This window comes from Petromyzon marinus, chromosome 56 (genome assembly GCF_048934315.1).
Source record: "Petromyzon marinus isolate PM22_M1 ecotype Great Lakes invasive population chromosome 56, UKy_Petmar_22M1.pri1.0, whole genome shotgun sequence".
Taxonomy (NCBI): Eukaryota; Metazoa; Chordata; class Hyperoartia; order Petromyzontiformes; family Petromyzontidae; genus Petromyzon; species Petromyzon marinus.
The window spans coordinates 11,305,926-11,328,832 of NC_133722.1; the positions used below are offsets into that span (position 1 = coordinate 11,305,926).

General features: G+C 42.4%; 4 long non-coding RNA genes across 4 annotated transcripts in view; all 4 read right to left on the reverse strand.

The window, feature by feature from the left end:
* Positions 1-38: 38 nt before the first annotated feature.
* Positions 39-2,028, reverse strand: LOC142905637 (uncharacterized). Its single transcript, XR_012929667.1, has 3 exons — positions 1,781-2,028; positions 890-1,624; positions 39-599 (listed from the first exon to the last, which is right to left on the reverse strand). It is a non-coding gene; the product is annotated as an uncharacterized LOC142905637 (long non-coding RNA).
* A 956-nt stretch (positions 2,029-2,984) lies between these two features.
* On the reverse strand, positions 2,985-5,585 carry LOC142905658 (uncharacterized). Its single transcript, XR_012929693.1, has 3 exons — positions 4,727-5,585; positions 3,836-4,570; positions 2,985-3,545 (listed from the first exon to the last, which is right to left on the reverse strand). It is a non-coding gene; the product is annotated as an uncharacterized LOC142905658 (long non-coding RNA).
* An 81-nt stretch (positions 5,586-5,666) lies between these two features.
* On the reverse strand, positions 5,667-10,272 carry LOC142905659 (uncharacterized). Its single transcript, XR_012929694.1, has 3 exons — positions 7,878-10,272; positions 6,781-7,587; positions 5,667-6,490 (listed from the first exon to the last, which is right to left on the reverse strand). It is a non-coding gene; the product is annotated as an uncharacterized LOC142905659 (long non-coding RNA).
* Positions 10,273-13,323: 3,051 nt separating this feature from the next.
* Positions 13,324-22,907, reverse strand: part of LOC142905660 (uncharacterized) — a 295,347-nt gene continuing 285,763 nt past the window's right edge. Inside the window, exon 5 of the long non-coding RNA XR_012929695.1 lies at positions 13,324-18,679. This is a non-coding gene — a long non-coding RNA (uncharacterized LOC142905660). The remainder of the gene's footprint in view (positions 18,680-22,907) is intronic.

Below are 22,907 nucleotides of genomic sequence, written 5' to 3' on the forward strand. Positions count from 1 at the left end.
ATTTTCAGTTGAACCTTGTAAAATGTTGTAAGCAACCTTCAGTCGATATTTTCAATTTGCATTACGAATAATTTACTTGAAAGTTATACTAAATCATGTATAGCTGTTTGCCAATACACTGCTCAATTAAATCCTTCTCACGGTGTCTGCGTTGGGGGGGTTATTTTACCATCCTTCATCATGCTCTTCAGTGGGGTTTATTGAACGTCCGATGAGGGAGCATGGAAGTACATCACAATTAAGAGGTGTGGCATTCTGCTCTGTGAAGTCTATATTGTAAATATTCAGCCTATGACATCTGTTACACAGATTGTCACCTATCCAACACCTATCCATAAGGAAGTCTTAATTCGTTTCTGAGATCTAACAAATTAAGTCCCGTTGTTTGATTTGATCATAAGCAGTATACTTCCTGTATATATAATCTTATAAAATGAACACACCTGGCCCTTCTGGGGGTGATGGTTCTGGCTCCTTGTTGCCGGAGGTTGGAGGTGGGGGTGTCTTGTCCTTCGGTGCAGTTGGTTCTTGAGGAGGAGCGCCACTCTCTTCAGGAGCTGGCTTTGTTGGCTTTTCCTCAACCGGGGGTTTCGGTGTCACTTTGAAAGAAAAGCAAGGGATTGGTGATGACAGAAGGCATTTTGCATTGACTTGGGAGCATGTATTTACAGCAAAATAAAGGAATGTGTTATCCTGCCCTCTGCAGCCTATAACATGGAGACTATGACACATGTTATGGATGTGGTCACATTTTCCTGCCAACCATGGCAACACTATTTCGTTTCTGAGATCTGAGAAATGTATGCACATTCTGTGCTATTTGATCGTAAATATTATATGGCCGGTATGAACTTAAAAATATTTTTTTAAACTTGCAAACGTAACACACCTGGCCCTTCAGGGGGTGTCGTTTCTTGGCTCCTTGTTGCCAGAGGTTGGAGGTGGGGGTGTCTTGTCCTTCGGTCCAGTTGGTTCTTGAGGAGGAGCGCCACTCTCTTCTGGAGCTGGCTTTGTTGGCTTTTCCTCAACCGGGGGTTTTGGTGTCACTTTGAAAGAAAAGGCAAGGGATGGATGTTGACAGAATTCAGATTACTCATGCATTTTCAGGTGAACCTTGTAAAATGTTGTAAGCAAACTTCAGGCAATACTTTCAATTTGCATTACGAATAATTTACTTGAAAGTTATACAAAATCGTGTATAACTGTTTGCCAATACACTGCTCAATTAAATCATCCCCACGGTGTCTGCTTTGGGGGGCTTATTTTATGATGCTTCATCATGCTCTTCAGTGCGGGTTAGTGAACGTGGGATGGGGAGCATGGAAGTACATCACAATAAAGAGGTGTGGCATTCTGCTCTGTGCAGTCCATATTGTAAATATTCAGCCTATGACATCTGTTACACAGATTGTCACCTATCCAACACCTATCCATAAGCAAGTCGTAATTAGTTCTGAGATCTAACAAATTAAGTCACGTTGTTTGATTTGATCCTAAGCAGTACGTCCTGTATATATATAATCTTACAAAAGGAACACACCTGGCCCTTCTGGGGGTGATGGTTCTGGCCCCTTGTTGCTGGAGGTTGGAGGTGCGGGTGTCTTGTCCTTCGATGCAGTTGGTTCTGGAAGAGGAGCGCAAACCTTACTAATTGGCTGTGTCGGGTGGTAGCAGAGTTAAAAACTAATTTATATTTATGCGATCTAACCCAGAAAACATCATGGATATGATGATATCAATATATTAACCATGTGCTTTGCAACTAATTTTACTAATGTACCTGGGCTTCGTGAAGATGGACTTGGTGCAGGAGGTCCACCTGCTCTGGAGCAGCAGAATCTGACCTTGTAGTTGTAACATGGCAGTCCTCCTTGATCCTCATTTACACATTTCAGTCCTTTATTCTTGTCACAAGTTATTGTCTGGCCCAATTCCTGCCATGGGGTATTGGGGAATCTCTCTGCTTTGCATTCAATGTTTTGCACTGGTGAGTCAGGCAGACAAACCACTTTCCCTGAGGCTATGACCTTCTGGTAACATTCCTTATCTCTGCCATTTTCTTCATCAGGATATTGCTCATCGTACCAATCAGACCAGCCTGGAGTACAGTCTTCTGCAAAGATACATTTTAAATCAGCCTTCAAACGATTACTATATATATCAACTCCTTTTTCTACATGGTAATGTTCTGAAAACTACATTTTTTTAATCAAAACTATGAATGCTCCATTGCTATGAGCGTAATACAAACTTTGAATATCATTTTGCACAGGAAGTATACAATGAGTCTCTTCATCCTGAGGTTACCGTAGGTAAACCTTTAGAATGTTGTGGAGGCTCAAAGCTAAAGAACAGTGAGCTGCCAACTCCTTCTGTTAGCATGACCCACTTTTACGTAGATACGCTGCCTTAATCACCAGCACTGCCCACATAGTTGGTAGTTTCACGCGGTAACAAGCTGACCTACTGCTCGGTAAGTTACTCCTATTCTGCTACGAACCCAGCCTAGAGTTCATTAGTCCCAGCCTGTTCCAGTAAAATGAGCCAAGTATGGGACCAGAAGACTATAAAGCAGGACAAAATCACACTTTTACAATGCTTCAGCACCCTACGATAGACTTTTGTAACCGGCAATGTCCCGACCCTACCGGAGCATATGGTGGCTTGAATTGAACATATGATTGCATTTAATATATTATCCATATTTGATTTTGCAACTAATTCCAATATGGTACCTGGGCCTGGAGTTGGGAGTGATGGTTCTGGCTCCTTGTTGCTGGAGGTTGGAGGTGGGGGTGTCTTGTCCTTCGCTCCAGTTGGTTCTTGAGGAGGAGCGCCACTCTCTTCAGGAGCTGGCTTTGTTGGCTTTTCCTCAACCGGGGGTTTGGGTGTCACTTGGAAAAAAAAGCAAGGGATGGATGTTGGCAGAATTTAGATTGCTAATGAATTTTCAGTTGAACCTTGTAAAATGTTGTAAGCAACCTTCAGTCGATATTTTCAATTTGCATTACGAATAATTTACTTGAAAGTTATACTAAATCATGTATAGCTGTTTGCCAATACACTGCTCAATTAAATCCTTCTCACGGTGTCTGCGTTGGGGGGGTTATTTTACCATCCTTCATCATGCTCTTCAGTGGGGTTTATTGAACGTCCGATGAGGGAGCATGGAAGTACATCACAATTAAGAGGTGTGGCATTCTGCTCTGTGAAGTCTATATTGTAAATATTCAGCCTATGACATCTGTTACACAGATTGTCACCTATCCAACACCTATCCATAAGGAAGTCTTAATTCGTTTCTGAGATCTAACAAATTAAGTCCCGTTGTTTGATTTGATCATAAGCAGTATACTTCCTGTATATATAATCTTATAAAATGAACACACCTGGCCCTTCTGGGGGTGATGGTTCTGGCTCCTTGTTGCCGGAGGTTGGAGGTGGGGGTGTCTTGTCCTTCGGTGCAGTTGGTTCTTGAGGAGGAGCGCCACTCTCTTCAGGAGCTGGCTTTGTTGGCTTTTCCTCAACCGGGGGTTTCGGTGTCACTTTGAAAGAAAAGCAAGGGATTGGTGATGACAGAAGGCATTTTGCATTGACTTGGGAGCATGTATTTACAGCAAAATAAAGGAATGTGTTATCCTGCCCTCTGCAGCCTATAACATGGAGACTATGACACATGTTATGGATGTGGTCACATTTTCCTGCCAACCATGGCAACACTATTTCGTTTCTGAGATCTGAGAAATGTATGCACATTCTGTGCTATTTGATCGTAAATATTATATGGCCGGTATGAACTTAAAAATATTTTTTTAAACTTGCAAACGTAACACACCTGGCCCTTCAGGGGGTGTCGTTTCTTGGCTCCTTGTTGCCAGAGGTTGGAGGTGGGGGTGTCTTGTCCTTCGGTCCAGTTGGTTCTTGAGGAGGAGCGCCACTCTCTTCTGGAGCTGGCTTTGTTGGCTTTTCCTCAACCGGGGGTTTTGGTGTCACTTTGAAAGAAAAGGCAAGGGATGGATGTTGACAGAATTCAGATTACTCATGCATTTTCAGGTGAACCTTGTAAAATGTTGTAAGCAAACTTCAGGCAATACTTTCAATTTGCATTACGAATAATTTACTTGAAAGTTATACAAAATCGTGTATAACTGTTTGCCAATACACTGCTCAATTAAATCATCCCCACGGTGTCTGCTTTGGGGGGCTTATTTTATGATGCTTCATCATGCTCTTCAGTGCGGGTTAGTGAACGTGGGATGGGGAGCATGGAAGTACATCACAATAAAGAGGTGTGGCATTCTGCTCTGTGCAGTCCATATTGTAAATATTCAGCCTATGACATCTGTTACACAGATTGTCACCTATCCAACACCTATCCATAAGCAAGTCGTAATTAGTTCTGAGATCTAACAAATTAAGTCACGTTGTTTGATTTGATCCTAAGCAGTACGTCCTGTATATATATAATCTTACAAAAGGAACACACCTGGCCCTTCTGGGGGTGATGGTTCTGGCCCCTTGTTGCTGGAGGTTGGAGGTGCGGGTGTCTTGTCCTTCGATGCAGTTGGTTCTGGAAGAGGAGCGCAAACCTTACTAATTGGCTGTGTCGGGTGGTAGCAGAGTTAAAAACTAATTTATATTTATGCGATCTAACCCAGAAAACATCATGGATATGATGATATCAATATATTAACCATGTGCTTTGCAACTAATTTTACTAATGTACCTGGGCTTCGTGAAGATGGACTTGGTGCAGGAGGTCCACCTGCTCTGGAGCAGCAGAATCTGACCTTGTAGTTGTAACATGGCAGTCCTCCTTGATCCTCATTTACACATTTCAGTCCTTTATTCTTGTCACAAGTTATTGTCTGGCCCAATTCCTGCCATGGGGTATTGGGGAATCTCTCTGCTTTGCATTCAATGTTTTGCACTGGTGAGTCAGGCAGACAAACCACTTTCCCTGAGGCTATGACCTTCTGGTAAGATTCCTTATCTCTGCCATTTTCTTCATCAGGATATTGCTCATCGTACCAATCAGACCAGCCTGGAGTACAGTCTTCTGCAAAGATACATTTTAAATCAGCCTTCAAACGATTACTATATATATCAACTCCTTTTTCTACATGGTAATGTTCTGAAAACTACATTTTTTTAATCAAAACTATGAATGCTCCATTGCTATGAGCGTAATACAAACTTTGAATATCATTTTGCACAGGAAGTATACAATGAGTCTCTTCATCCTGAGGTTACCGTAGGTAAACCTTTAGAATGTTGTGGAGGCTCAAAGCTAAAGAACAGTGAGCTGCCAACTCCTTCTGTTAGCATGACCCACTTTTACGTAGATACGCTGCCTTAATCACCAGCACTGCCCACATAGTTGGTAGTTTCTCGCGGTAACAAGCTGACCTACTGCTCGGTAAGTTACTCCTATTCCGCTATGAACCCAGCCTATAGTTCATTAGTCCCACCCTGTTCCAGTGAAATGAGCCAAGTATGGGACCAGAAGACTATAAAGCAGGACAAAATCACACTTTTACAATGCTTCAGGACCCTACGATAGACTTTTGTAACCGGCAATGTCCCGACCCTACCGCAGCATATAGTGGCTTGAATTGAACATATGATTGCATTTAATATATTATCCATATTTGATTTTGCAACTAATTCCAATATGGTACCTGGGCCTGGAGTTGGGAGTGATGGTTCTGGCTCCTTGTTGCTGGAGGTTGGAGGTGGGGGTGTCTTGTCCTTCGCTCCAGTTGGTTCTTGAGGAGGAGCGCCACTCTCTTCAGGAGCTGGCTTTGTTGGCTTTTCCTCAACCGGGGGTTTGGGTGTCACTTGGAAAAAAAAGCAAGGGATGGATGTTGACAGAATTTAGATTGCTCATGAATTTTCAGTTGAACCTTGTAAAATGTTGTAAGCAACCTTCAGTCGATATTTTCAATTTGCATTACGAATAATTTACTTGAAAGTTATACTAAATCATGTATAGCTGTTTGCCAATACACTGCTCAATTAAATCCTTCTCACGGTGTCTGCGTTGGGGGGTTATTTTACCATCCTTCATCATGCTCTTCAGTGGGGTGTATTGAACGTCCGATGAGGGAGCATGGAAGTACATCACAATTAAGAGGTGTGGCATTCTGCTCTGTGAAGTCTATATTGTAAATATTCAGCCTATGACATCTGTTACACAGATTGTCACCTATCCAACACCTATCCATAAGCAAGTCTTAATTCGTTTCTGAGATCTAACAAATTAAGTCCCGTTGTTTGATTTGATCATAAGCAGTATACTTCCTGTATATATAATCTTATAAAATGAACACACCTGGCCCTTCTGGGGGTGATGGTTCTGGCTCCTTGTTGCCGGAGGTTGGAGGTGGGGGTGTCTTGTCCTTCGGTGCAGTTGGTTCTTGAGGAGGAGCGCCACTCTCTTCAGGAGCTGGCTTTGTTGGCTTTTCCTCAACCGGGGGTTTCGGTGTCACTTTGAAAGAAAAGCAAGGGATTGTTGATGACAGAAGGCATTTTGCATTGACTTGGGAGCATGTATTTACAGCAAAATAAAGGAATGTGTTATCCTGCCCTCTGCAGCCTATAACATGGAGACTATGACACATGTTATGGATGTGGTCACATTTTCCTGCCAACCATGGCAACACTATTTCGTTTCTGAGATCTGAGAAATGTATGCACATTCTGTGCTATTTGATCGTAAATATTATATGGCCGGTATGAACTTAAAAATATTTTTTTAAACTTGCCAACGTAACACACCTGGCCCTTCAGGGGGTGTCGTTTCTTGGCTCCTTGTTGCCAGAGGTTGGAGGTGGGGGTGTCTTGTCCTTCGCTCCAGTTGGTTCTTGAGGAGGAGCGCCACTCTCTTCAGGAGCTGGCTTTGTTGGCTTTTCCTCAACCGGGGGTTTGGGTGTCACTTGGAAAAAAAAGCAAGGGATGGATGTTGACAGAATTTAGATTGCTCATGAATTTTCAGTTGAACCTTGTAAAATGTTGTAAGCAACCTTCAGTCGATATTTTCAATTTGCATTACGAATAATTTACTTGAAAGTTATACTAAATCATGTATAGCTGTTTGCCAATACACTGCTCAATTAAATCCTTCTCACGGTGTCTGCGTTGGGGGGTTATTTTACCATCCTTCATCATGCTCTTCAGTGGGGTGTATTGAACGTCCGATGAGGGAGCATGGAAGTACATCACAATTAAGAGGTGTGGCATTCTGCTCTGTGAAGTCTATATTGTAAATATTCAGCCTATGACATCTGTTACACAGATTGTCACCTATCCAACACCTATCCATAAGCAAGTCTTAATTCGTTTCTGAGATCTAACAAATTAAGTCCCGTTGTTTGATTTGATCATAAGCAGTATACTTCCTGTATATATAATCTTATAAAATGAACACACCTGGCCCTTCTGGGGGTGATGGTTCTGGCTCCTTGTTGCCGGAGGTTGGAGGTGGGGGTGTCTTGTCCTTCGGTGCAGTTGGTTCTTGAGGAGGAGCGCCACTCTCTTCAGGAGCTGGCTTTGTTGGCTTTTCCTCAACCGGGGGTTTCGGTGTCACTTTGAAAGAAAAGCAAGGGATTGTTGATGACAGAAGGCATTTTGCATTGACTTGGGAGCATGTATTTACAGCAAAATAAAGGAATGTGTTATCCTGCCCTCTGCAGCCTATAACATGGAGACTATGACACATGTTATGGATGTGGTCACATTTTCCTGCCAACCATGGCAACACTATTTCGTTTCTGAGATCTGAGAAATGTATGCACATTCTGTGCTATTTGATCGTAAATATTATATGGCCGGTATGAACTTAAAAATATTTTTTTAAACTTGCAAACGTAACACACCTGGCCCTTCAGGGGGTGTCGTTTCTTGGCTCCTTGTTGCCAGAGGTTGGAGGTGGGGGTGTCTTGTCCTTCGGTCCAGTTGGTTCTTGAGGAGGAGCACCACTCTCTTCTGGAGCTGTCTTTGTTGGCTTTTCCTCAACCGGCGGTTTCGGTGTCACTTTGAAAGAAAAGGCAAGGGATGGATGTTGACAGAATTCAGATTACTCATGCATTTTCAGGTGAACCTTGTAAAATGTTGTAAGCAAATTTCAGGCAATACTTTCAATTTGCATTACGAATAATTTACTTGAAAGTTATACAAAATCGTGTATAACTGTTTGCCAATACACTGCTCAATTAAATCATCCCCACGGTGTCTGCTTTGGGGGGCTTATTTGATGATGCTTCATCATGCTCTTCAGTGCGGGTTAGTGAACGTGGGATGGGGAGCATGGAAGTACATCACAATAAAGAGGTGTGGCATTCTGCTCTGTGCAGTCCATATTGTAAATATTCAGCCTATGACATCTGTTACACAGATTGTCACCTATCCAACACCTATCCATAAGCAAGTCGTAATTAGTTCTGAGATCTAACAAATTAAGTCACGTTGTTTGATTTGATCCTAAGCAGTACGTCCTGTATATATATAATCTTACAAAAGGAACACACCTGGCCCTTCTGGGGGTGATGGTTCTGGCCCCTTGTTGCTGGAGGTTGGAGGTGCGGGTGTCTTGTCCTTCGATGCAGTTGGTTCTGGAAGAGGAGCGCAAACCTTACTAATTGGCTGTGTCGGGTGGTAGCGGAGTTAAAAACTAATTTATATTTATGCGATCTAACCCAGAAAACATCATGGATATGATGATATCAATATATTAACCATGTGCTTTGCAACTAATTTTACTAATGTACCTGGGCTTCGTGAAGATGGACTTCGTGCAGGAGGTCCACCTGCTCTGGAGCGGCAGAATCTGACCTTGTAGTTGTAACATGGCAGTCCTCCTTGATCCTCATTTACATATTTCAGTCCTTTATTCTTGTCACAAGTTATTGTCTGCCCCAATTCCTGCCATGGGGTATTGGGGAATCTCTCTGCTTTGCATTCAATGTTTTGCACTGGTGAGTCAGGCAGACAAACCACTTTCCCTGAGGCTATGACCTTCTGGTAAGATTCCTCATCTCCGCCATTTTCTTCATCAGGATATTGCTCATCGTACCAATCAGACCAGCCTGGAGTACAGTCTTCTGCAAAGATACATTTTAAATCAGTATTCAAACGATTACTATATATATCAACTCCTTTTTCTCCACGGTAATGTTCTGAAAGCTAATTTTTTTTATCAAAACTATGAATGCTCCATTGCTATGAGCGTAATACAAACTTTGCATATCATTTTGCACAGGAAGTATACAGTGAGTCTCTTCATCCTGAGTTAACCATACGTAAACCTTTAGAATGTTGTGGAGGCTCAAAGCTAAAGAACAGTGAGCTGCCAACTCCTGTTAGCATGACCCACTTTTACGTAGATACGCTGCCTTAATCACCAGCACTGCCCACATAGTTGGTAGTTTCACGCGGTAACAAGCTGACCTACTGCTCGGTAAGTTACTCCTATTCTGCTACGAACCCAGCCTAGAGTTCATTAGTCCCAGCCTGTTCCAGTAAAATGAGCCAAGTATGGGACCAGAAGACTATAAAGCAGGACAAAATCACACTTTTACAATGCTTCAGCACCCTACGATAGACTTTTGTAACCGGCAATGTCCCGACCCTACCGGAGCATATGGTGGCTTGAATTGAACATATGATTGCATTTAATATATTATCCATATTTGATTTTGCAACTAATTCCAATATGGTACCTGGGCCTGGAGTTGGGAGTGATGGTTCTGGCTCCTTGTTGCTGGAGGTTGGAGGTGGGGGTGTCTTGTCCTTTGCTCCAGTTGGTTCATGAGGAGGAGCGCCACTCTCTTCAGGAGCTGGCTTTGTTGGCTTTTCCTCAACCGGGGGTTTGGGTGTCACTTGGAAAAAAAAGCAAGGGATGGATGTTGACAGAATTTAGATTGCTAATGAATTTTCAGTTGAACCTTGTAAAATGTTGTAAGCAACCTTCAGTCGATATTTTCAATTTGCATTACGAATAATTTACTTGAAAGTTATACTAAATCATGTATAGCTGTTTGCCAATACACTGCTCAATTAAATCCTTCTCACGGTGTCTGCGTTGGGGGGGTTATTTTACCATCCTTTATCATGCTCTTCAGTGGGGTTTATTGAACGTCCGATGAGGGAGCATGGAAGTACATCACAATTAAGAGGTGTGGCATTCTGCTCTGTGAAGTCTATATTGTAAATATTCAGCCTATGACATCTGTTACACAGATTGTCACCTATCCAACACCTATCCATAAGCAAGTCTTAATTCGTTTCTGAGATCTAACAAATTAAGTCCCGTTGTTTGATTTAATCATAAGCAGTATACTTCCTGTATATATAATCTTATAAAATGAACACACCTGGCCCTTCTGGGGGTGATGGTTCTGGCTCCTTGTTGCCGGAGGTTGGAGGTGGGGGTGTCTTGTCCTTCGGTGCAGTTGGTTCTTGAGGAGCAGCGCCACTCTCTTCAGGAGCTGGCTTTGTTGGTTTTTCCTCAACCGGGGGTTTCGGTGTCACTTTGAAAGAAAAGCAAGGGATTGTTGATGACAGAAGGCATTTTGCATTGACTTGGGAGCATGTATTTACAGCAAAATAAAGGAATGTGTTATCCTGCCCTCTGCAGCCTATAACATGGAGACTATGACACATGTTATGGATGTGGTCACATTTTCCTGCCAACCATGGCAACACTATTTCGTTTCTGAGATCTGAGAAATGTATGCACATTCTGTGCTATTTGATCGTAAATATTATATGGCCGGTATGAACTTAAAAATAATTTTTTAAACTTGCAAACGTAACACACCTGGCCCTTCAGAGGGTGTCGTTTCTTGGCTCCTTGTTGCCAGAGGTTGGAGGTGGGGGTGTCTTGTCCTTCGGTCCAGTTGGTTCTTGAGGAGGAGCACCACTCTCTTCTGGAGCTGTCTTTGTTGGCTTTTCCTCAACCGGCGGTTTCGGTGTCACTTTGAAAGAAAAGGCAAGGGATGGATGTTGACAGAATTCAGATTACTCATGCATTTTCAGGTGAACCTTGTAAAATGTTGTAAGCAAACTTCAGGCAATACTTTCAATTTGCATTACGAATAATTTACTTGAAAGTTATACAAAATCGTGTATAACTGTTTGCCAAAACACTGCTCAATTAAATCATCCCCACGGTGTCTGCTTTGGGGGGCTTATTTGATGATGCTTCATCATGCTCTTCAGTGCGGGTTAGTGAACGTGGGATGGGGAGCATGGAAGTACATCACAATAAAGAGGTGTGGCATTCTGCTCTGTGCAGTCCATATTGTAAATATTCAGCCTATGACATCTGTTACACAGATTGTCACCTATCCAACACCTATCCATAAGCAAGTCGTAATTAGTTCTGAGATCTAACAAATTAAGTCACGTTGTTTGATTTGATCCTAAGCAGTACGTCCTGTATATATATAATCTTACAAAAGGAACACACCTGGCCCTTCTGGGGGTGATGGTTCTGGCCCCTTGTTGCTGGAGGTTGGAGGTGCGGGTGTCTTGTCCTTCGATGCAGTTGGTTCTGGAAGAGGAGCGCAAACCTTACTAATTGGCTGTGTCGGGTGGTAGCGGAGTTAAAAACTAATTTATATTTATGCGATCTAACCCAGAAAACATCATGGATATGATGATATCAATATATTAACCATGTGCTTTGCAACTAATTTTACTAATGTACCTGGGCTTCGTGAAGATGGACTTGGTGCAGGAGGTCCACCTGCTCTGGAGCGGCAGAATCTGACCTTGTAGTTGTAACATGGCAGTCCTCCTTGATCCTCATTTACATATTTCAGTCCTTTATTCTTGTCACAAGTTATTGTCTGCCCCAATTCCTGCCATGGGGTATTGGGGAATCTCTCTGCTTTGCATTCAATGTTTTGCACTGGTGAGTCAGGCAGACAAACCACTTTCCCTGAGGCTATGACCTTCTGGTAAGATTCCTCATCTCCGCCATTTTCTTCATCAGGATATTGCTCATCGAACCAATCAGACCAGCCTGGAGTACAGTCTTCTGCAAAGATACATTTTAAATCAGTATTCAAACGATTACTATATATATCAACTCCTTTTTCTCCACGGTAATGTTCTGAAAGCTAATTTTTTTAATCAAAACTATGAATGCTCCATTGCTATGAGCGTAATACAAACTTTGCATATCATTTTGCACAGGAAGTATACAGTGAGTCTCTTCATCCTGAGTTAACCATACGTAAACCTTTAGAATGTTGTGGAGGCTCAAAGCTAAAGAACAGTGAGCTGCCAACTCCTGTTAGCATGACCCACTTTTACGTAGATACGCTGCCTTAATCACCAGCACTGCCCACATAGTTGGTAGTTTCACGCGGTAACAAGCTGACCTACTGCTCGGTAAGTTACTCCTATTCTGCTACGAACCCAGCCTAGAGTTCATTAGTCCCAGCCTGTTCCAGTAAAATGAGCCAAGTATGGGACCAGAAGACTATAAAGCAGGACAAAATCACACTTTTACAATGCTTCAGCACCCTACGATAGACTTTTGTAACCGGCAATGTCCCGACCCTACCGGAGCATATGGTGGCTTGAATTGAACATATGATTGCATTTAATATATTATCCATATTTGATTTTGCAACTAATTCCAATATGGTACCTGGGCCTGGAGTTGGGAGTGATGGTTCTGGCTCCTTGTTGCTGGAGGTTGGAGGTGGGGGTGTCTTGTCCTTCGCTCCAGTTGGTTCATGAGGAGGAGCGCCACTCTCTTCAGGAGCTGGCTTTGTTGGCTTTTCCTCAACCGGGGGTTTGGGTGTCACTTGGAAAAAAAAGCAAGGGATGGATGTTGACAGAATTTAGATTGCTAATGAATTTTCAGTTGAACCTTGTAAAATGTTGTAAGCAACCTTCAGTCGATATTTTCAATTTGCATTACGAATAATTTACTTGAAAGTTATACTAAATCATGTATAGCTGTTTGCCAATACACTGCTCAATTAAATCCTTCTCATGGTGTCTGCGTTGGGGGGGTTATTTTACCATCCTTCATCATGCTCTTCAGTGGGGTTTATTGAACGTCCGATGAGGGAGCATGGAAGTACATCACAATTAAGAGGTGTGGCATTCTGCTCTGTGAAGTCTATATTGTAAATATTCAGCCTATGACATCTGTTACACAGATTGTTACCTATCCAACACCTATCCATAAGCAAGTCTTAATTCGTTTCTGAGATCTAACAAATTAAGTCCCGTTGTTTGATTTGATCATAAGCAGTATACTTCCTGTATATATATAATCTTATAAAATGAACACACCTGGCCCTTCTGGGGGTGATGGTTCTGGCTCCTTGTTGCCGGAGGTTGGAGGTGGGGGTGTCTTGTCCTTCGGTGCAGTTGGTTCTTGAGGAGGAGCGCCACTCTCTTCAGGAGCTGGCTTTGTTGGCTTTTCCTCAACCGGGGGTTTCGGTGTCACTTTGAAAGAAAAGCAAGGGATTGGTGATGACAGAAGGCATTTTGCATTGACTTGGGAGCATGTATTTACAGCAAAATAAAGGAATGTGTTATCCTGCCCTCTGCAGCCTATAACATGGAGACTATGACACATGTTATGGATGTGGTCACATTTTCCTGCCAACCATGGCAACACTATTTCGTTTCTGAGATCTGAGAAATGTATGCACATTCTGTGCTATTTGATCGTAAATATTATATGGCCGGTATGAACTTAAAAATATTTTTTTAAACTTGCAAACGTAACACACCTAGTCCTTCAGGGGGTGTCGTTTCTTGGCTCCTTGTTGCCAGAGGTTGGAGGTGTGGGTGTCTTGTCCTTCGGTCCAGTTGGTTCTTGAGGAGGAGCGCCACTCTCTTCTGGAGCTGGCTTTGTTGGCTTTTCCTCAACTGGGGGTTTCGGTGTCACTTTGAAAGAAAAGGCAAGGGATGGATGTTGACAGAATTCAGATTACTCATGCATTTTCAGGTGAACCTTGTAAAATGTTGTAAGCAAACTTCAGGCAATACTTTCAATTTGCATTACGAATAATTTACTTGAAAGTTATACAAAATCGTGTATAACTCTTTGCCAATGCACTGCTCAATTAAATCATCCCCACGGTGTCTGCTTTGGGGGGCTTATTTGATGATGCTTCATCATGCACTTCAGTGCGGGTTAGTGAACGTGGGATGGGGAGCATGGAAGTACATGACAATAAAGAGGTGTGGCATTCTGCTCTGTGCAGTCCATATTGTAAATATTCAGCCTATGACATCTGTTACACAGATTGTCACCTATCCAACACCTATCCATAAGCAAGTCGTAATTAGTTCTGAGATCTAACAAATTAAGTCACGTTGTTTGATTTGATCCTAAGCAGTACGTCCTGTATATATATAATCTTACAAAAGGAACACACCTGGCCCTTCTGGGGGTGATGGTTCTGGCCCCTTGTTGCTGGAGGTTGGAGGTGCGGGTGTCTTGTCCTTCGATGCAGTTGGTTCTGGAAGAGGAGCGCAAACCTTACTAATTGGCTGTGTCGGGTGGTAGCGGAGTTAAAAACTAATTTATATTTATGCGATCTAACCCAGAAAACATCATGGATATGATGATATCAATATATTAACCATGTGCTTTGCAACTAATTTTACTAATGTACCTGGGCTTCGTGAAGATGGACTTGGTGCAGAAGGTCCACCTGCTCTGGAGCAGCAGAATCTGACCTTGTAGTTGTAACATGGCAGTCCTCCTTGATCCTCATTTACATATTTCAGTCCTTTATTCTTGTCACAAGTTATTGTCTGCCCCAATTCCTGCCATGGGGTATTGGGGAATCTCTCTGCTTTGCATTCAATGTTTTGCACTGGTGAGTCAGGCAGACAAACCACTTTCCCTGAGGCTATGACCTTCTGGTAAGATTCCTCATCTCCGCCATTTTCTTCATCAGGATATTGCTCATCGTACCAATCAGACCAGCCTGGAGTACAGTCTTCTGCAAAGATACATTTTAAATCAGTCTTCAAACGATTACTATATATATCAACTCCTTTTTCTCCACGGTAATGTTCTGAAAGCTATTTTTTTAATCAAAACTATGAATGCTCCATTGCTATGAGCGTAATACAAACTTTGCATATCATTTTGCACAGGAAGTATACAGTGAGTCTCTTCATCCTGAGTTAACCATACGTAAACCTTTAGAATGTTGTGGAGGCTCAAAGCTAAAGAACAGTGAGCTGCCAACTCCTGTTAGCATGACCCACTTTTACGTAGATACGCTGCCTTAATCACCAGCACTGCCCACATAGTTGGTAGTTTCACGCGGTAACAAGCTGACCTACTGCTCGGTAAGTTACTCCTATTCTGCTACGAACCCAGCCTAGAGTTCATTAGTCCCAGCCTGTTCCAGTAAAATGAGCCAAGTATGGGACCAGAAGACTATAAAGCAGGACAAAATCACACTTTTACAATGCTTCAGCACCCTACGATAGACTTTTGTAACCGGCAATGTCCCGACCCTACCGGAGCATATGGTGGCTTGAATTGAACATATGATTGCATTTAATATATTATCCATATTTGATTTTGCAACTAATTCCAATATGGTACCTGGGCCTGGAGTTGGGAGTGATGGTTCTGGCTCCTTGTTGCTGGAGGTTGGAGGTGGGGGTGTCTTGTCCTTCGCTCCAGTTGGTTCTTGAGGAGGAGCGCCACTCTCTTCAGGAGCTGGCTTTGTTGGCTTTTCCTCAACCGGGGGTTTGGGTGTCACTTGGAAAAAAAAGCAAGGGATGGATGTTGACAGAATTTAGATTGCTAATGAATTTTCAGTTGAACCTTGTAAAATGTTGTAAGCAACCTTCAGTCGATATTTTCAATTTGCAATACGAATAATTTACTTGAAAGTTATACTAAATCATGTATAGCTGTTTGCCAATACACTGCTCAATTAAATCCTTCTCACGGTGTCTGCGTTGGGGGGGTTATTTTACCATCCTTCATCATGCTCTTCAGTGGGGTTTATTGAACATCCGATGAGGGAGCATGGAAGTACATCACAATTAAGAGGTGTGGCATTCTGCTCTGTGAAGTCTATATTGTAAATATTCAGCCTATGACATCTGTTACACAGATTGTCACCTATCCAACACCTATCCATAAGCAAGTCTTAATTCGTTTCTGAGATCTAACAAATTAAGTCCCGTTGTTTGATTTGATCATAAGCAGTATACTTCCTGTATATATAATCTTATAAAATGAACACACCTGGCCCTTCTGGGGGTGATGGTTCTGGCTCCTTGTTGCCGGAGGTTGGAGGTGGGGGTGTCTTGTCCTTCGGTGCAGTTGGTTCTTGAGGAGGAGCGCCACTCTCTTCAGGAGCTGGCTTTGTTGGCTTTTCCTCAACCGGGGGTTTCGGTGTCACTTTGAAAGAAAAGCAAGGGATTGGTGATGACAGAAGGCATTTTGCATTGACTTGGGAGCATGTATTTACAGCAAAATAAAGGAATGTGTTATCCTGCCCTCTGCAGCCTATAACATGGAGACTATGACACATGTTATGGATGTGGTCACATTTTCCTGCCAACCATGGCAACACTATTTCGTTTCTGAGATCTGAGAAATGTATGCACATTCTGTGCTATTTGATCGTAAATATTATATGGCCGGTATGAACTTAAAAATATTTTTTTAAACTTGCAAACGTAACACACCTGGCCCTTCAGGGGGTGTCGTTTCTTGGCTCCTTGTTGCCAGAGGTTGGAGGTGGGGGTGTCTTGTCCTTCGGTCCAGTTGGTTCTTGAGGAGGAGCGCCACTCTCTTCTGGAGCTGGCTTTGTTGGCTTTTCCTCAACCGGGGGTTTTGGTGTCACTTTGAAAGAAAAGGCAAGGGATGGATGTTGACAGAATTCAGATTACTCATGCATTTTCAGGTGAACCTTGTAAAATGTTGTAAGCAAACTTCAGGCAATACTTTCAATTTGCATTACGAATAATTTACTTGAAAGTTATACAAAATCGTGTATAACTGTTTGCCAATACACTGCTCAATTAAATCATCCCCACGGTGTCTGCTTTGGGGGGCTTATTTGATGATGCTTCATCATGCTCTTCAGTGCGGGTTAGTGAACGTGGGATGGGGAGCATGGAAGTACATCACAATAAAGAGGTGTGGCATTCTGCTGTGTGCAGTCCATATTGTAAATATTCAGCCTATGACATCTGTTACACAGATTGTCACCTATCCAACACCTATCCATAAGCAAGTCGTAATTAGTTCTGAGATCTAACAAATTAAGTCACGTTGTTTGATTTGATCCTAAGCAGTACGTCCTGTATATATATAATCTTACAAAAGGAACACACCTGGCCCTTCTGGGGGTGATGGTTCTGGCCCCTTGTTGCTGGAGGTTGGAGGTGCGGGTGTCTTGTCCTTCGATGCAGTTGGTTCTGGAAGAGGAGCGCAAACCTTACTAATTGGCTGTGTCGGGTGGTAGCAGAGTTAAAAACTAATTTATATTTATGCGATCTAACCCAGAAAACATCATGGATATGATGATATCAATATATTAACCATGTGCTTTGCAACTAATTTTACTAATGTACCTGGGCTTCGTGAAGATGGACTTGGTGCAGAAGGTCCACCTGCTCTGGAGCAGCAGAATCTGACCTTGTAGTTGTAACATGGCAGTCCTCCTTGATCCTCATTTACATATTTCAGTCCTTTATTCTTGTCACAAGTTATTGTCTGCCCCAATTCCTGCCATGGGCTATTGGGGAATCTCTCTGCTTTGCATTCAATGTTTTGCACTGGTGAGTCAGGCAGACAAACCACTTTCCCTGAGGCTATGACCTTCTGGAAAGATTCCTCATCTCCGCCATTTTCTTCATCAGGATATTGCTCATCGTACCAATCAGACCAGCCTGGAGTACAGTCTTCTGCAAAGATACATTTTAAATCAGTCTTCAAACGATTACTATATATATCAACTCCTTTTTCTCCACGGTAATGTTCTGAAAGCTATTTTTTTAATCAAAACTATGAATGCTCCATTGCTATGAGCGTAATACAAACTTTGCATATCATTTTGCACAGGAAGTATACAGTGAGTCTCTTCCTCCTGAGTTAACCATACGTAAACCTTTAGAATGTTGTGGAGGCTCAAAGCTAAAGAACAGTGAGCTGCCAACTCCTGTTAGCATGACCCACTTTTACGTAGATACGCTGCCTTAATCACCAGCACTGCCCACATAGTTGGTAGTTTCACGCGGTAACAAGCTGACCTACTGCTCAGTAAGTTACTCCTATTCTGCTACGAACCCAGCATAGAGTTCATTAGTCCCAGCCTGTTCCAGTAAAATGAGCCAAGTATGGGACCAGAAGACTATAAAGCAGGACAAAATCACACTTTTACAATGCTTCAGGACCCTACGATAGACTTTTGTAACCGGCAATGTCCCGACCCTACCGGAGCATATGGTGGCTTGAATTGAACATATGATTGCATTTAATATATTATCCATATTTGATTTTGCAAATAATTCCAATATGGTACCTGGGCCTGGAGTTGGGAGTGATGGTTCTGGCTCCTTGTTGCTGGAGGTGGGGGTGTCTTGTCCTTCGCTCCAGTTGGTTCTTGAGGAGGAGCGCCACTCTCTTCTGGAGCTGGCTTTGTTGGCTTTTCCTCAACTGGGGGTTTCGGTGTCACTTTGAAAGAAAAGGCAAGGGATGGATGTTGACAGAATTCAGATTACTCATGCATTTTCAGGTGAACCTTGTAAAATGTTGTAAGCAAACTTCAGGCAATACTTTCAATTTGCATTACGAATAATTTACTTGAAAGTTATACAAAATCGTGTATAACTCTTTGCCAATACACTGCTCAATTAAATCATCCCCACGGTGTCTGCTTTGGGGGGCTTATTTGATGATGCTTCATCATGCACTTCAGTGCGGGTTAGTGAACGTGGGATGGGGAGCATGGAAGTACATGACAATAAAGAGGTGTGGCATTCTGCTCTGTGCAGTCCATATTGTAAATATTCAGCCTATGACATCTGTTACACAGATTGTCACCTATCCAACACCTATCCATAAGCAAGTCGTAATTAGTTCTGAGATCTAACAAATTAAGTCACGTTGTTTGATTTGATCCTAAGCAGTACGTCCTGTATATATATATAATCTTACAAAAGGAACACACCTGGCCCTTCTGGGGGTGATGGTTCTGGCCCCTTGTTGCTGGAGGTTGGAGGTGCGGGTGTCTTGTCCTTCGATGCAGTTGGTTCTGGAAGAGGAGCGCAAACCTTACTAATTGGCTGTGTCGGGTGGTAGCGGAGTTAAAAACTAATTTATATTTATGCGATCTAACCCAGAAAACATCATGGATATGATGATATCAATATATTAACCATGTGCTTTGCAACTAATTTTACTAATGTACCTGGGCTTCGTGAAGATGGACTTGGTGCAGAAGGTCCACCTGCTCTGGAGCAGCAGAATCTGACCTTGTAGTTGTAACATGGCAGTCCTCCTTGATCCTCATTTACATATTTCAGTCCTTTATTCTTGTCACAAGTTATTGTCTGCCCCAATTCCTGCCATGGGGTATTGGGGAATCTCTCTGCTTTGCATTCAATGTTTTGCACTGGTGAGTCAGGCAGACAAACCACTTTCCCTGAGGCTATGACCTTCTGGTAAGATTCCTCATCTCCGCCATTTTCTTCATCAGGATATTGCTCATCGTACCAATCAGACCAGCCTGGAGTACAGTCTTCTGCAAAGATACATTTTAAATCAGTCTTCAAACGATTACTATATATATCAACTCCTTTTTCTCCACGGTAATGTTCTGAAAGCTATTTTTTTAATCAAAACTATTAATGCTCCATTGCTATGAGCGTAATACAAACTTTGCATATCATTTTGCACAGGAAGTATACAGTGAGTCTCTTCATCCTGAGTTAACCATACGTAAACCTTTAGAATGTTGTGGAGGCTCAAAGCTAAAGAACAGTGAGCTGCCAACTCCTGTTAGCATGACCCACTTTTACGTAGATACGCTGCCTTAATCACCAGCACTGCCCACATAGTTGGTAGTTTCACGCGGTAACAAGCTGACCTACTGCTCGGTAAGTTACTCCTATTCTGCTACGAACCCAGCCTAGAGTTCATTAGTCCCAGCCTGTTCCAGTAAAATGAGCCAAGTATGGGACCAGAAGACTATAAAGCAGGACAAAATCACACTTTTACAATGCTTCAGCACCCTACGATAGACTTTTGTAACCGGCAATGTCCCGACCCTACCGGAGCATATGGTGGCTTGAATTGAACATATGATTGCATTTAATATATTATCCATATTTGATTTTGCAACTAATTCCAATATGGTACCTGGGCCTGGAGTTGGGAGTGATGGTTCTGGCTCCTTGTTGCTGGAGGTTGGAGGTGGGGGTGTCTTGTCCTTCGCTCCAGTTGGTTCTTGAGGAGGAGCGCCACTCTCTTCAGGAGCTGGCTTTGTTGGCTTTTCCTCAACCGGGGGTTTGGGTGTCACTTGGAAAAAAAAGCAAGGGATGGATGTTGACAGAATTTAGATTGTTAATGAATTTTCAGTTGAACCTTGTAAAATGTTGTAAGCAACCTTCAGTCGATATTTTCAATTTGCAATACGAATAATTTACTTGAAAGTTATACTAAATCATGTATAGCTGTTTGCCAATACACTGCTCAATTAAATCCTTCTCACGGTGTCTGCGTTGGGGGGGTTATTTTACCATCCTTCATCATGCTCTTCAGTGGGGTTTATTGAACGTCCGATGAGGGAGCATGGAAGTACATCACAATTAAGAGGTGTGGCATTCTGCTCTGTGAAGTCTATATTGTAAATATTCAGCCTATGACATCTGTTACACAGATTGTCACCTATCCAACACCTATCCATAAGCAAGTCTTAATTCGTTTCTGAGATCTAACAAATTAAGTCCCGTTGTTTGATTTGATCATAAGCAGTATACTTCCTGTATATATATAATCTTATAAAATGAACACACCTGGCCCTTCTGGGGGTGATGGTTCTGGCTCCTTGTTGCCGGAGGTTGGAGGTGGGGGTGTCTTGTCCTTCGGTGTAGTTGGTTCTTGAGGAGGAGCGCCACTCTCTTCAGGAGCTGGCTTTGTTGGCTTTTCCTCAACCGGGGGTTTCGGTGTCACTTTGAAAGAAAAGCAAGGGATTGGTGATGACAGAAGGCATTTTGCATTGACTTGGGAGCATGTATTTACAGCAAAATAAAGGAATGTGTTATCCTGCCCTCTGCAGCCTATAACATGGAGACTATGACACATGTTATGGATGTGGTCACATTTTCCTGCCAACCATGGCAACACTATTTCGTTTCTGAGATCTGAGAAATGTATGCACATTCTGTGCTATTTGATCGTAAATATTATATGGCCGGTATGAACTTAAAAATATTTTTTTAAACTTGCAAACGTAACACACCTGGCCCTTCAGGGGGTGTCGTTTCTTGGCTCCTTGTTGCCAGAGGTTGGAGGTGGGGGTGTCTTGTCCTTCGCTCCAGTTGGTTCTTGAGGAGGAGCGCCACTCTCTTCAGGAGCTGGCTTTGTTGGCTTTTCCTCAACCGGGGGTTTGGGTGTCACTTGGAAAAAAAAGCAAGGGATGGATGTTGACAGAATTTAGATTATATTCTTAGTTTTTTCGGTAAAGTCATGTTGAAGAGAAACAACAAAATAACAAAATATATATAAAACAATAAAAAATTCTCACGACGTTTCGACCATAACTCAAACGGTCATCATCAGGTGTGTTGGTTTGCATAAATTTATTTTTAAACGGCACATTTATTTATTTATAAAAAACGTTGGCGTCACGCGCAGCGATTGGCAGTTTGCCCAGGACTAGTCCATCTATTTTTTTTGAAAAGAGGGGGGAGACGAAATTTTTTATAATGTATGCTGTCTGAAAGCCACTGTAAGCGTGAACAATCAATCAAGAACTGAAATGATTTATCAAATCTTTCCAATGATTGCTAAGATAGAATCCATCTTCTCGGTTGAAATTGTCTCTGCTTGTATATGTGGATAGCCTCATGAACGAATCTCTCATGGAAGCCAGATGGCTTACAAAGAACCTCCGTCTTGGAAAAGTCAATGGCATGTGAGCCTACTGAATTAGAACAATGATCTGCTACGGCCGAGGTGTTGGTCCTACCGTGTTTAAGGTCTGCTTTATGTTCACGAATGCGGTCCGAGACATGGCGTTTGGTTTCTCCAATGTAACTACTACCACAGAGGCAACTTAGTTTGTAGACACCAGGGTATTGTATGTCCGGAATCACATCTTTTACAGACGGAACCAGATCACGGATTTTATGTAATGTGTTGAAACGGACCTGGATCTTGTGTTTATTCAAGATTTTGGAGATCTTTTTTGTGATCCCAGCAATGTAGGGTAAAGTAATGGTTTTGAAAGGCTCCTCAAGAGGGTTCTTCTTCATGGTTTGAGTGATAGCTTTGCGGATTGTATAGTCGGAGTAACCATTAGCCCTAAGAGCTTGGTGTACGTGCTTGAGTTCACTGCTTATGTGTTCCTGGTCGGATATGCATTGGGCTCTATGATACAGAGTCTTGATGAGAGAATTCTTCTGTGATGGATGGTGGTGGGAATCCGGTTTCAGATAAGCATCCGTATGGGTAGCTTTCCTGTAGACAGAGTGGCTCATTGAACCATCAGGTCTCTTTTTAATTAGGACATCCAAAAAAGGTATCTTGCCATCTATTTCGAGTTGAGTTATGGTCGAAACGTCGTGAGAATTTTTTATTGTTTTATATATATTTTGTTATTTTGTTGTTTCTCTTCAACGTGACTTTACCGAAAAAACTAAGAATATGAATTACTGCAGTC